Genomic DNA, 13,762 nt, shown 5'->3' with positions numbered 1-13,762 from the left:
GGAGCTGGTTGTTGTTTTGGAAAGGTCAAAATTATGTCTATTTGATGCCAGTGTAAGCATGCAAGATTTACAAAAGCTAAGTTTCTAGGGTAGTAACATTTTTAAAGTGAAGTAAAATCAAGTAAATCTGCATGTGAGTGAGAGGTTTAATGGTTTACAAGAACCTTCATTTCGATAGCAGTTAACTCTCCAGGGAAATGTTAGCTGACACACAGCTAATGCTTAAACATGATGGTCTTTTCCAATGAGTTTTTTATTTCTAAATTCCCATTCTCTCTAATAAATACTTAGGCCAATGTGCTTCTATTTCCCCTGCAAATTTGGTTGCCGATCCTTCTATTTTGCCAACTCTCTATTCCAATTGGATCTTAGGATCTTTGCCCTGAAGTCAAATGACTTAGCAAAGGAAGCCATGCGGTAAGATTTAAATAGTAATGACAAATATTTTGAAATATTTAACAATGGCAACTTTTTAGTCATTTTTTCCAAATGTGTAAAATAAGCAAACACACTTAACAAAACAACAATAGTAAAAAGTCAGCGCACTAAACAGAGACAGTCAACAGCTGGTCGAAAATTGAATTGAACTTCATCCAGAGACAATAGAAAAAGGAAATTAAAGGCTTCACATTGCTTATAGGAGGCCAGAGTAAAGCCAACTGCCTTTTGGGGTCATTAAAACATCTTGAACAATTTTCCAAAGATTTTTGGTTCAAGAAGCCCTAAAAGAAGATTTTGCCATGCAGAAATTTAATCCGTATGTTTCTGACTCACTTGTACTTAAGTCATCAAACAGTCTTGTGCAAGAGCTATGTGATTTCTAAGAAATCGTTGGAGCCTTCTGCACAAGTCTGCTCATTGTCTTTGAAGTAAGGGTTGCAGAACTGAAATACTTGACTTGCTGTTGGAAACTGAGCTTTCAACTTTTTGTGCAATCATGAGAACTCAGATTCTAGAGGAGATTTACAATGCAACTAACATCCAACTCGAAGAACAATGTCTCTTAGCTGTGATTGGTAGATCACACTTTAATTGCTTCTTGATGATTTTCAGCGACAGGGAGCTCATTGTTTCAAAAGAAACCTTTCCTCATCAAGTCTCACCCTCCCCCTTCTCTGTCATATGTGGTGTCCATAATATGAGAACAAGTGTGGTTGTGGCTGCGGGTGTGACTTACACACCTGTCCGGAGTGCTTCCTGGCACCTTACTGCTTGATTCTGGTTATTCGGAGATTTTCTTGATGTAGAGAAACTCTCTTGAGTTTGAAACACAGTTTTGTCTTAGAAAAGCTTATTTAAGCTTTTTGTTTAATAGGTAAAGACTGGGCCATATGTGCATACGTGTTTCCATTTAACCCACATCCTACCCCATCAGGGAATACAACAGCCTCTGTGAATGGAAGGATGGAATTCAGAGAATTAATTAGTTTTAATGAAGATTCATGACTGTAGAAGAGTTCTTGTGGTCAAACCCGGCTCTCCTTCATTCCAGACTCTCATCTTTCCTGTGCATTGGACTGATTTCTAACTAAAATTTCCTCATAAGCTCCGTCTATGATGAGTAGATATAATAAAACATGAGTTTTGCACTCTCACATGTAAACTTCAATGTTTCAGATTTGTCTCATTAGACATCAGGTTGAATCACATAAAAGAATTGTTTTTGTCAGTACATTTTAGGACCTAGTTTAACATAAGGATATCCTTGATGCTTTTCGGGGGGTAAGTTTTGAGGTTGAAAATTTCTGGCCATGCATGCTTAAGCTCCGTAGGTTAACATTTGGCTTGTAGTAAACTGTACTTTCTTCAAAAGATAGGAGAGAAGATGTAACAGATGTTTGTCGTAGTGTAAGACTTAACTGAACAGATCCCAAATTCAAGTTCATATGGACAATACCAGCCTTGGGGTCCTCCCTTCCCACTTGCTTTATATGGAGGAACAAATCCATCACCAAGCTCTGGCTGGGCCCTGATGTGCAGACACCAATATATTCCCTTCCAAGAGCTTTTCATTGTGTGATGGAGATTATCTTCTTAATGCTCTGCCGTGGTTCAAGCACCCACATTCTGACTTCCTGGCTTTAATTCTTGCTCCCCCCCTCCTTTCACTTCTCTCTTAATTGTCTTGATTCCTGGACAACACAAAGACTTCCTAGCTGAAAATGTGACTTCTCTCAGCTCCCTTCGCAATAGCTCTTTGGAATGTTCTTGTTTTCTGTTCCCAGGATGACAGCAAAATCTCTCAGGCAGAAAGCATCTTTTTGACAAGTAAACCTGGATTCCAATTTCAGAGTTACCCATATGTCACTGCTCAAATTAGCTGATTAATCATCAGAACTCTGTGTTGTCCTTAATATCTTTGTTTTTATAACGATGTTTCAAACACTACGCTTAAGTGCTAGAATAGTTTAAGGTAAGAAGCAAGATACTATGCTACTATGCATAATTACTAAAACAGCACTCTTTACAATGACTTTAATCATAACCTTCACTCGCTATGTATCAAGTGCCCACTTCATTTGAAAGAGAAGAAAGTTGCAATGAAAATTTTCAGTCAATTATATCTTCATGAGTCATTTTGATGGAGAATTGGATGATATGAAAGAAAACCAGCAACAGCAGCATGTGAGCCGTAGGTTTGATTGATGATTGAAATGAGCTTTGCTATGAAAACAGGAATGGTTATACTTGAAGGGATAATGGGTGAGAATTTGGCAAAATGCAGGGGTGCAACATTCTGGTAGGGTAGATAAAAACTGTACTATGGGAGTAGATATCTCTCTGAGCAAGGGATATGGATTGAGATATCACAAGACTGAGCTCAAACATGTCAACAGGAATTATAGCATCAAAAGGTACGGAGCAGATGCACTTTAGAAATTGCCTCATTCAGACATTGTGAATTTACAGAGAATTAACTCAAAGCCCCAGGGTTTCACAAGTTGGTTCCCATTTAGCCAGGACACGACTCATGAGCCAGCTCTCTAAATCCCATGCCTTTTCCAGTTATGTGGTTTACTTTGGCTTAGCGTGTGTTGGAAGGAACGGTAGCAAAATGGGGGCTTTGGAGATTTAGTCAACCGTAAGCGCTAGTGAATCCCAGACCCCAGGACTGTCTGCTGCCACAGTCAGCAGCTGTGTGAAATTCTTGAGACCAAAGTCTGCCCATGGTTGTGAGACTCACACAGCCTTCATTCACTAAGACAATTCCATTTTAACAGAAAAATCCAAGGTGAGATCCCACAGCTAAATTTCCAGTGTAATAAATAAAGATTTTAACTGGGAACAAAATGTTTGATTGTGGATCAGACAAGTTTCAGATCCAGACAAGAGGAAACCTGAAATCGGGTGGAGCGAGTAAACTTTGGCAATGGTTATGGTATTGATCTTGAGTATTAAATATGGATTGTGTGTACAAGTGTCTATAATATCACCCTAAACCAAATCAAAGGCAGTCTTATTGGTGAAACTATAATTACTATTCTTCTAATTCATGATATCAGGGTGCCAAAGCTCATTAAAGGAACACATGAAGGCTCAATCATCATTTGAAAGCTTTGGAAAAGTTGCCATAAGAACTATCACAACTGGTTTTAGATTTCAGACTAGGGGCAGGGACTTAAAAGTTGGGCAAGTTCTCACAGGATCTTAGAGCTGCCTCGTTTCCTCATTTCTCCCTGAATAAAGAAACATAAAGTGAATGACTATTACCTTAGCAAGAAAGTCAGGTCGAGAAGTAGCTTGAAATATAAACTGTTACAATCCCATAGACTATTTCCTTTATATTTTTTCTTTTTAAATAAACATAGATTCTCCTTTTTAAACATTCATTTTTCAACAGTATTAAACATACTCACGGCACGAGACTTACGAGAGACATTTATAACTTGAGTAGAAAATTAAAGCATACATACTAGGTGCCATCTTTATTTTTAAGCTTTTGTTCACAAATCCCAAATGCAAAATCTCTCAAGAATTTAGAATCCAATGAAAAGCCAAAGGGGAAAAAAGGAACAAAGAGCCGCTAAAGAAGAATTTACCTTCCTTTAAAATAATCACACTTCTTTTTTTTTATAAAGATTTATTTATTTATTTACACAAGCACTGGGCACAGTCAGAAGCGCGGGAGGGTGAGAGAATTCACCAGAGCCAGAGTGGGGAGCAGAGCAGGCAGACGGACGAAGTACACTGCTGAGGGGAGCAGCAGGCGGCAGGAGAGGTCTGCGCGCCATGTGGGACCCTCGCTGGCGGCCGGGGATTGAACCGGCACTGCAGAGGCTGCGGGCAGCTTCGCAGCCCAGTGCTCAACTGCTGCACCACCAGGGGAGGCCCTAAAATAATCACACTTCTATTTCCTGTTACCTATTTATATTATTAGGAACATAGAGATAAAGGGAGATAAATCCAACATCTGGGGTATAACTGAAACCTATTGTTTTGCAGAAGAATGATCCAATCACTCCCGATGATAAGTCACTGGGGAGATCAAGCCCAGAAATCAGCCTCCCACCCAGATCCCAGCGCTCTTTCCTTGTTCTGGGGTGTGCTCTTTCTGCCAAACTGCTAATAGTGAGTTTCAATGACAACAGTAACGACTTGATTCGCTTTTACAAATACAGCCAGTTGCAAACTACAGTATAATTGGCGCTTCTAGACAGTCATTTTAAACCTGCATTTTGCATCCATCCAGACTATCACAAATACGAGAGACTGTGCCAAGATTTGCAAAACTACCAAGCATCTATACAAACACGATCGCCTTATAGCCTCTCAGCTACCTGGGAGGGAGTTAAATAAAAGCAAATATCAGGAGGATCATCTTCTCCCAGAGATGACCAGGTGGGTAAACTGCAGATTTAGACCTTGAATGTCAGCACCCCGGCCCCCCAGCCAGCAGCCAGGATTCAGTCACAGTGACTTAGAAGCAACCAGACTCTGAAAAACTCTTAAAACTGCTCATTATCAACGTCCTTATAACCCAATCACTACAATCCTGAGAAGAAAAGAAACCTCTTCTCATTGAATTTTACTAGACAAATGGTGTCACTCTCAGTCTAGGATGATGTAGTTATTATATTAACACACAAATACCTGGATCCTGGAGACGCTCCTGTCAGAGCACAGCTGCCTGGTCTCGCCCATGTGAGTGATGGAAACATCCAGCGCACGTGGGGGTGGACAGCTACTGCCGGGAAGCTGGGCTGGCCCCAAGTCTTCTAGTTCTCCCTTCAAGGTGACTTCCACAACAGACTTTTCCTGAATTCAAAGAAAAAGTGCTGCTATGTCATCTTTCCTCGTATGATGCATCGCCTATAATTACGTAACAAATCTACGCAGAACTTCCTGCTGTATTTACATTTTTCTTTCAATGGTTCTGCCATCACCATCTTTTAAAATATTGTTCCAAACTCCAGAAACCTATGAACTCATGATGTCAGAGGTGACTTAGGCAAGAATACTTGCCTTCACACCAAATGGTCTTTACCCAATTTAAACAAGTCTCTGCAAAGAGAGACATGAATGATAGCGGGTGTCAGACGAAGGCGTGGCCGTGCGTATTTAATATTTATTTCTGGCATCTGAAAACATATCTCCTTTTAATTAATTTCCCTGCCACAACTGTCTGCGGTGCTCGTCCTGTAGGTCTTCCTCCAAGGAAGACTGTATTTGGCAACCCCGGTCCTGGATTCTGTACAAGGAGCGTGAGCCAGGCACCCTGCTCTCTGCAGCTTGACAGCATGCAACTTGCTTTTTGTTGATTCCCTCCAAACATTCCCTTTCGATTCTTTCTCTTTATGTCCTTCTGTTATTTTAATGCTTTCATTTTCCATTTCAACCCGCCGTCAGCATTTGCTGTGCTCAGCCCACGAGTCCCTGCACAGCTTCCTCTGTTTTGTGGGCAAGAGCAACTGTGATCACATCCTGGGAGGTGGAAAGATGATGCATTTAGGTAAAGTCGATGCTGGAAAAGCGACCTGCTTCCCTAACAGAGGTTGGGGCTGCATCGCCTCGATTCACAGGCCGGGAAGCTCGCCGGAGGGGGACTTGTTTGGGGATTCTTCCCCCAAGGGAAGGTTCACTCCGTCCCCTCCTCAGAACCTGTTTGTGGAGCCCTCTTATGCAACCAGCATGATGTGGGAAGAGCGGATTAGGAGCATCATAATAGGCACAAAAATAGGGCCAATTTTCACATTACACAGCTAAATTGGAAAGGAAGGAAACAAAGACATCGGTGGATGAAATTAATGTAATTGGAGAACACTGTAGCCAGAGTGGTTGGTTTGCTCTAATCTTGTACGCGATATAAAAATGCGCTCGTCAATGGGCCCCAGCTGCACGTCATCACAGTCAGCGGCGAAACTGAGGCCCCGGTGCCGACCCAGGAGACCACAGCCGCAAGCCTGCTGGGGGGACGCGGCCGGAACCCAGGGGCACACGGGCGGGGCACAGCCTGAAATCCCAGGGTCCGCCTGGCTGAGGAGTGGGGTGCTGGGAAGTCCCTTCCAGCCCGACACTCTTTCCCTTTTAAATGTTGCTCTATGAAAGGGGCGCAGATGCCAGCCTCACGCCCTCTGTCTGCTCCTCACCACCTCGTCCCCGAGGCCCTGCAAGGGTGCTGGTACCAACCTGGAGGGAGAGCTGGTGTCTTGTCTGTTTTAGACGGATTTGCATGTGGCAGCTTATGACGCTGCTGGTTTTCTGCCAGATTTTTAAAAAAGATTTATTTTATTTATTTATGCATACAAGAGCTGGGGTGCAGGCCAGAGGTGCAGGAGAAGGGGTAAGACAGAGCAGGGAGCAGAACAAGTGGATCCACTGAAATCCACTGCTGAGGGGAGCAGCGGGGAGACAAGAGAGGTCTGCTGTGCCATGTGGGTAGCTCCCTGGTGGGGATTAAACTCAGGCCGCAGCGGTGACAGCCTGAGACTCAACCCCTGGGCCCCAGGGAGGCCCATGGTGAAGTATCTTGAAAAGCAACCAGGTACAATGTCTTCACCGTGGTCTATGTCAAGATTCAGTGTATTCAAGGCTTGTCCTAGAACACATGTTGGTCTTACAATGCTGCAATTTTGAATGATGGGCATTGGCTGTTGTCAGATTTCCCTGCCCATTCAGCTGAGCAAAATGTCTGGCTGGTCACTGCCCATTACTCTGAGCCCCGACATGGACGCAGCCACAAACCCCAGCTGGGTCTCCAGCCAGATGAGTGTGCACATCATGGACACACACTCTTCACAGGAGAGTCACCGGCTTCTTTCTACTGCTTTGGAGTAGAGGCTGTTATACTTATTTAGCACTGGGCTGGTTGTGGCTGTGAACCCTCCTCGGCGACAGCATTTGTCTATTAAATGAGTGCAGGCGGCAGGGCCGGAATGGAAAAGGAAAGCGTTGAGTGACCTTGTGTCTCCCCGGGAAGGTCATCACAGGGAGGGCACCCAACCAGGCCCTGGGGTCGCCCGTCCCGCTCAGGCAGCTTCCCCGCAGGACTTGGAGCAGAGGAAGCCGCGGCTAAGCAACCTCACCCTGGGCGACTTTTTTCGGATGCTTGAGGGAGGGTGTAGGGGAAGTAAAGTATCAGGTGTTTCCGCCCTCCCGCCATTAGATTAAATGTACGCCTGATGGCGCACACCTGGGGTGGGGTGTGGGCACGCGCAGGTGGGCGCACCTGGGCTGGGACTGGGCCTGTAAGAACAGAACCACCAGGAGGACAACAAGCAGAGAGCAGAAAGGAACCAGCAGGTAAAAAGAGGCCACGAGACTGGCGGGGGCCTGGGGCCTGCCAACCTCCCAGCCCCCCGGGCCCCCTGACTGCTGTGTACCTGGTAAATCCCAGGAAAACCCAGAAAAAAACATCGAGGGCTCCTTCACCCGTCTGCGTGGGTCATAGAGACCCTGCCCTGGCCCCTCCTGCCATCACAGAGGGTCTCAGGGATTTCACGGTGACTCGAAGCATCATCTTGCTGCTGCGGCTGACACGGCCCCGGCGCCCGCATGGGAACACAGGCTCGGGGTCCACTCCGCGCCGGGACGGCCACCCTCGCCCCGCAGGGAACTCGTCCTGTGACAGGGCAGCCCCGATAGACAACGGGTTGCCTGACCGTGGGTCCACACCGGTGCCCTTAAAGGAGGCTTATGAATGCTGAACTGCAGACACACACTAAAGGCTGATAAAGGGATTATTTACAAGGAGGGGAAATGAGGAAATGAATAACTCAGGGAGAAAAAGGGAGGTGAATTCGTAAATGAGTCCTACCTGCTCTGCCCACCTGGAATCCCAATGACCCGCCGAGCTGGCGAGCAGCGTTGCACGTCGGGTGGCCAGGAGGCCCGCCCCAGCCCCCAAGGCCCGTCATATCCCCAAACAGAAAAGCATGGCTGCTTCACTCCACCCTCAGGTCCTCGCACCCTCCCTTCGGGGATCCTGGGATTTGTAGTTCCCAGGGTCCTGATGGCCTGGGGGTGGAGTCCACAAAGCCCTGTGGAGTTTGCTCAGGACATCCCTTCCCCCTAACAGTCCCGCTGGGGTCCAGAGGCGTCTGTCCCAAGAGCTCGCAGCACGGGGCTCTCTGGACCACCCTGAATTGATGCTGTCTTGGTTCCTTGTCTGTCCCGTCCCAAATGCAAACTCCCGGAGCCCCCAGTCCACCGCATGCTGCTCCCCATCCTTGGCTGCGTCCTCAGGGGTGAGTCGTGCGTGAGGAATCAAGGGCTGAGTGTTTCAGCTCGAGGACTACTGACTTGGCCTATTCCAGGAACACTTCTGAATGCTCAGGCCTGCAGGTTGTTCTGAGATCATTTGCATTTTTCAGAATAAAACACTCATTCAAAGGGGCGTGTGTCCCCCTGTTCACGGCAGCCCTACACACAGCAGCCCAGCCGAGGGCAGCCTAAGCGCTCAGGACGGAGGAGGGGATAGGAAGATGGGGCAGATATACCGGGGGCACTATTGAAGCAGTCACCCCCAAAGTAGCTCTTCTTCCTACTTGTTTGAGCAAATTTCCAAGCAAGGGTGGGCTGGAGGCGGCTGGCAGCATATTTCACCGTGGCGCCGGACACGCGGGAGACCCAAATGGAATTTGTGGCTGCATCTATGACAAGGCTCAACTCAATAAATCTTTTTTTAAGATTATGCATACAAGAGCTGGGGCACGGGCCAGAGGTGTAGGGGTGAGAGGATTCACAGAGCGGGAAGCAGAACAGGCAGATCCACTGAAATCCACTGCTGAGGGGAGCAGCAGGAGACAGGAGAGGTCTGCTGCGCCCTGTGGGTAGCTCCCTGGCCAGGGATCCAACTCAGGTCATAGCGATGACAGCCTGAGACTTAACCCCTAGGCCACCAGGGAGCCTCAACTCTCCGGCCTTGTCCTCTGAACTATCCCCAGTGAGTAAGCACAAGAGGTCAGTCACTCAGCCGATGCAGAGCCGATATAGCACCCCCAGGCCTCGAGGGACGGAGGAGGGTGACGCACACGCAGGGCTCGTGCGTGTCCGTGGAGAGCCTGAAGCTGCTTGGCTGGCGGCAAGACGTGGAGGCCCGTGCTGAAGTCATTGTGGTATTTTTAAAATGAGAAATCAGGGCATGTGCAAGAAGAATTTAAAAAGGGATCATCAGCGAGAGAGCAGTTGGAAAGGATAAAAATGGAGACTTGCACAGAGCAGGAAAGATCAATTAAATAATCAAAGTCGAACGAAGAGACGAGAACAGAGTCGGGGAAAAGTGAGTTGACCCAGAAAGGTGCATATTTTTGAATCGTGGCGAGAGAATGATAAATAACTTTTAATTACTTTTTATAATGAGGAGTTTATTTAGAAGAAGGCATTGTGTTTTCAGATTAGATTTGAGCTTTGTACATGAAAAGATGAATGTTCTAAAAAATAAAATAAAAACAGATCTTCAAAAGCATGTCTGTGCTTTCCACAATGAATAGCAGAAAAACACTTACCTTAAACAGAAAAAAAAAAAAATATGGGGGACTTTCTTAAAGATTCTTAATAGAAAGAAAAATCATAACTGGTAATTAGTTCATCGCAACCTGCCAGAGGGAGTTTGTCCCAACCTGCCGGGGCAGAAGCAAACTAGTATTTCAAGGAGATAGTTAAAAATAATAGGGAAAAGGCCGCCGGCGCTGTCATCTTCACCTGTGTCCAAAATAGCCGTGCGGCGCGAAGGCTGAGCCCGCGCTGAGTAACCAGGATGTGTTCCAAACGCCTCTGCTCGGTGTCTCCGTTGTGAAACGCTCTGGCCCTGGGGTTTCACTTGTTGCACCTGGAACCGTGGACAGGGAAGGGAGCCGCGGTGCCTCCGCCCCTGTGTCATCGCCCCTCTGAAGCCACGTCTGTGTGATTCATGGGTAGCGCTGGGCGCTGCGGGGCCCAGCTTGAGCGCTGCAAACCCACCCCTGGCAGAGTAATGTATTTATTGCTAACAACTAAAAGGTGCTGGGAACGGATCCTCCACCTTTTGCATGAGCCAAAGGAGCTTTATTTCTTTCGGTAACAACGCCAACCACATGGCGTGAAGCCTCCTCTTTTTCCTTCTATCACGTGTCTCTTGCTCATACGGAGTGGAACAGCAGTTCCCTCGGCATTTAGAACTAGCCCTGATCTTCAAGCGTCGGCGTGCATCTTTGCTCACCACCTAGGAGTCTCCTGGGAGCCGGCCTGGAATCAGCAGGGAGTCGAGATGGTAAACGTAAACATAACTTTAACACACATGCATATGTGCAAGCTATGTACTTCCCTGGCTAACACGTCTACATATTGTGAGGCCGGGAGTTTCAAAACCTGGAGGCAGCCCTCTAAATGCAGAAGCAAAGTTAGGACCTTAGCATCGGTGTGTGCAGGATCTACCCCTCTCACCAGAGGGTTTTTTTTTTTAGATATTCGACTCTATGGATAGCTCCATTTCATTTTTTTTATTATTTATGAAGCACGCATGAAAATATCATGGAATATAAGTAGCTTCAGGATAAAAACGATCTCTTTGGATTCTTTGAGATCAAAAATGAAATGAATCCTGACTTTTAAGTTATCAATTTTATATATATCATCATGTTCAGTTATCAACATCTGATGTATATTAGATAGATGATTTACATAGAAAAAAACTTTCCAAAAATAACTGACTATGAAAAATATGGAGGTGACCAGAGGAATCGGGGAGGCAGGGACAGAGGGGTGATGTGACCGGGGTGGGTGTGAGATGTGATGGGGTGGTGGGTGCACGAAACAGGTGTTGGGGTGCAAAACTGCACTCCCTAAATTATGCAGCTTTGTAAATGAATGGCAAATCAGTCCAGTTTGATTAAAAATAAGAAACACTTTACCAAGCTACTCAAGCCTGCATTTTATTCAGCACCTACATTGTATCATCTGTCAGTCCCGATGCCCAGGCTTTATAAAGCCAGATACGCACCGTTTGCCCAAAATCCTGGGTGCCGGGTGTGTTTTGGGTTTCTGGTTTATTTTCCATGTCTTAGGAGCAGACACAGACAGAATATCGTCTCGCAAACCCCTCCCAAGACTTCCAGGATTCATAGACCCACAGGACATGCCTCAACCCTCACCCCAAATTGAACAGATAAAAACTGAAGACTGTTTTCATGTTGTCAAATAGTTTTGCTGCCAAATGAATTCATGTTGGGTAAGACCTGGCTGTCAGATTTACATCTGTAACATGTATGTGTCTGTCTAGCCTACGCACAGACGTGTGCGTGTGCGTGTGTGTGCGTGTGTGTGTGTGGGCTAGTGGTGGTAGCTGTGTGTGAATTCACAGTTTGCTTCTCCTTCCAAGAGAAAAGAATAGAAATCTGTATTTTAATTCTCCCTGTGCACAGAAACATGCACTAAAAACTCAGCACGTGTCTAGCAGGGCGATTATTTCCCTAAGTTGTTAAGAAGTTGCCCTGCAGTTTCTTGTTTGGTTTTGTTTTTTTGCCTACATGTTTTGAGAATGGCTCGTAGGGACAGAAAAAAAGCAGGCTTTCCTCTGGAAGAAAATGCTCGTCTCCTTTTAATCCTCTGATTTCATCTGCAATGAGAGGAAAGGAACATTTTTCACCCGCTCAGCCGACATCCTGGAGGGAGCTGGCCCGGCTGGCAGGAGCTGGCTGCCATTCCCTTCCCGCCTCCTCTGCCTTCTCTGCCCCACCCCCGTTTTCCCCCTTTTCTTTCTTGATTTATTTTCCCAGATGGGCTAATTCATTAAATGGAGGGTAAGTTAAAATGCGCCCGCCGCGAAGAGGTTGCCGATACTCTCCGAGCACCCGGCACCGAGGACACCGCTTAGCCGTGTGGGGCGGCGGATCCATCACCCACTTCCCCGCTCCCTGGGTGCCCCGGGCCCCCCACTCTGCAGCTGAGACCCAAACCAGCCACGTGCTTGTCCGAGCCCAGCTTTTCGAGCCCAGCTTCCGCGCGGGAGAGGCGGCCCGGCCTGAGGTACGGCTGGTCTTGAAACTTCCTCGATTCAAAGGCAGCCAGCCAGCCTGCAGCGCTGCGGCTTTTTGCCTCCATGCTTTGCCACTAGGATGTTTTGAGAACGGTTCGCAGGGACAGGAACAGAGCAGGCTTTTCTCTAAAAGAAAATCCACATCTCTAATGACGTGTGACACTCCCTGCTTGGGCCCGAATCCGCTGAGCCTCGGGCTGTTCCGGATGGGGGTGGAGGCCGCGGCCCGGCTCCAGAGCTCAGGGTGGGATGGCCGAGGGAGGGGAAGTTTCCACAGGACTGACCGAGGCATCTCGCGGCTGTTTTTGTCATTTTTCATGAAAAGAGCCGTGTTCTGATGTGGGGAGAGGGTCGCGACGCTTCCCCGGTTGCCTCCTCACCGCCCCATGTCACCTCCCGGGCACCTGGGGCGGCGCAGGTAACGTGCGGTTAGACACGGGGAGGTAAAGCCCGTTGCCCGGGCTTTGGGCCAGCCAAAAACAAGCATAAGCACCTCAAAAGGTGGACTAAAAAACAACCCCCCAAAAGAATGCGGCTTTTCAAAACTCTGGGGAGCCCACAACGTCCTCTCTAAAAATATAGACAAGGATCATCCTTTATTTCAATCCCGCAGCCTTGAAATATTTGGCGACGAACATTGGCGCCCAGAAGAAATTTTGCAAATTAGAAACGGAATTTTCTTGACGTTTTAAGGCAATTTTTCCTGAAGGAGAAAGCAGGCGTAGCTTTTCAGTGACACAGAAAATTCCTATCATTTCACTCCGTTCCAAAATTATATTAATGGAGTTTTTGTCATGGGAATAAATTAAAATGGGGCACACGGCACAGGGAGTGTGCTGGTCGCGCGGCACCCTGTCATTTACACAACAGTCCCGGGGAGCAGCCCGGCCCGGGGTGCACGTGCAGGCGGCTCCGGCTCATTCAGTGACAAGTGGTTTTTAAAAGGCTCCATTTAGAGTTTCTCAGAGCGAGTTTATGAAAGGCTCGCTGCTGTTTGGAGGAGACGGGCTCTTTCCTTGCAGCTACGCAGATTCACGGTGAAGTCCTAGAGTTTCCTCGCCAAGGGCAGAAAGAGGACGAAGACCGAAAAAACGGCGAGAGGCTTGCTCAGCAAAGAGGCCCAGGGCAGGGACTCCCCCCAAATAGCTAAGCTCTAGGATTTCTCCCCAGCCTGCCGCCCTTGGGTGAGAGTCTGTGGGTGAGGCTGAATAGACCGCTGGGCGCAGTCTGCGCGTGAGGTGGCCCAGGCAGGGAGGAGCGAGGCCCGGATCTGACAACCGAAGTCAGATATGATCCCACGCAGGCAGGATG

Source organism: Talpa occidentalis, unplaced genomic scaffold (assembly GCF_014898055.3).
Source record: "Talpa occidentalis isolate TD23 unplaced genomic scaffold, MPIMG_talOcc4v2.1 talOcc4.2, whole genome shotgun sequence".
In the NCBI taxonomy this organism is placed as follows: Eukaryota; Metazoa; Chordata; class Mammalia; order Eulipotyphla; family Talpidae; genus Talpa; species Talpa occidentalis.
The sequence above is the reverse complement of the archived record's forward strand: the minus strand, read 5'-3'. Positions refer to the sequence as shown.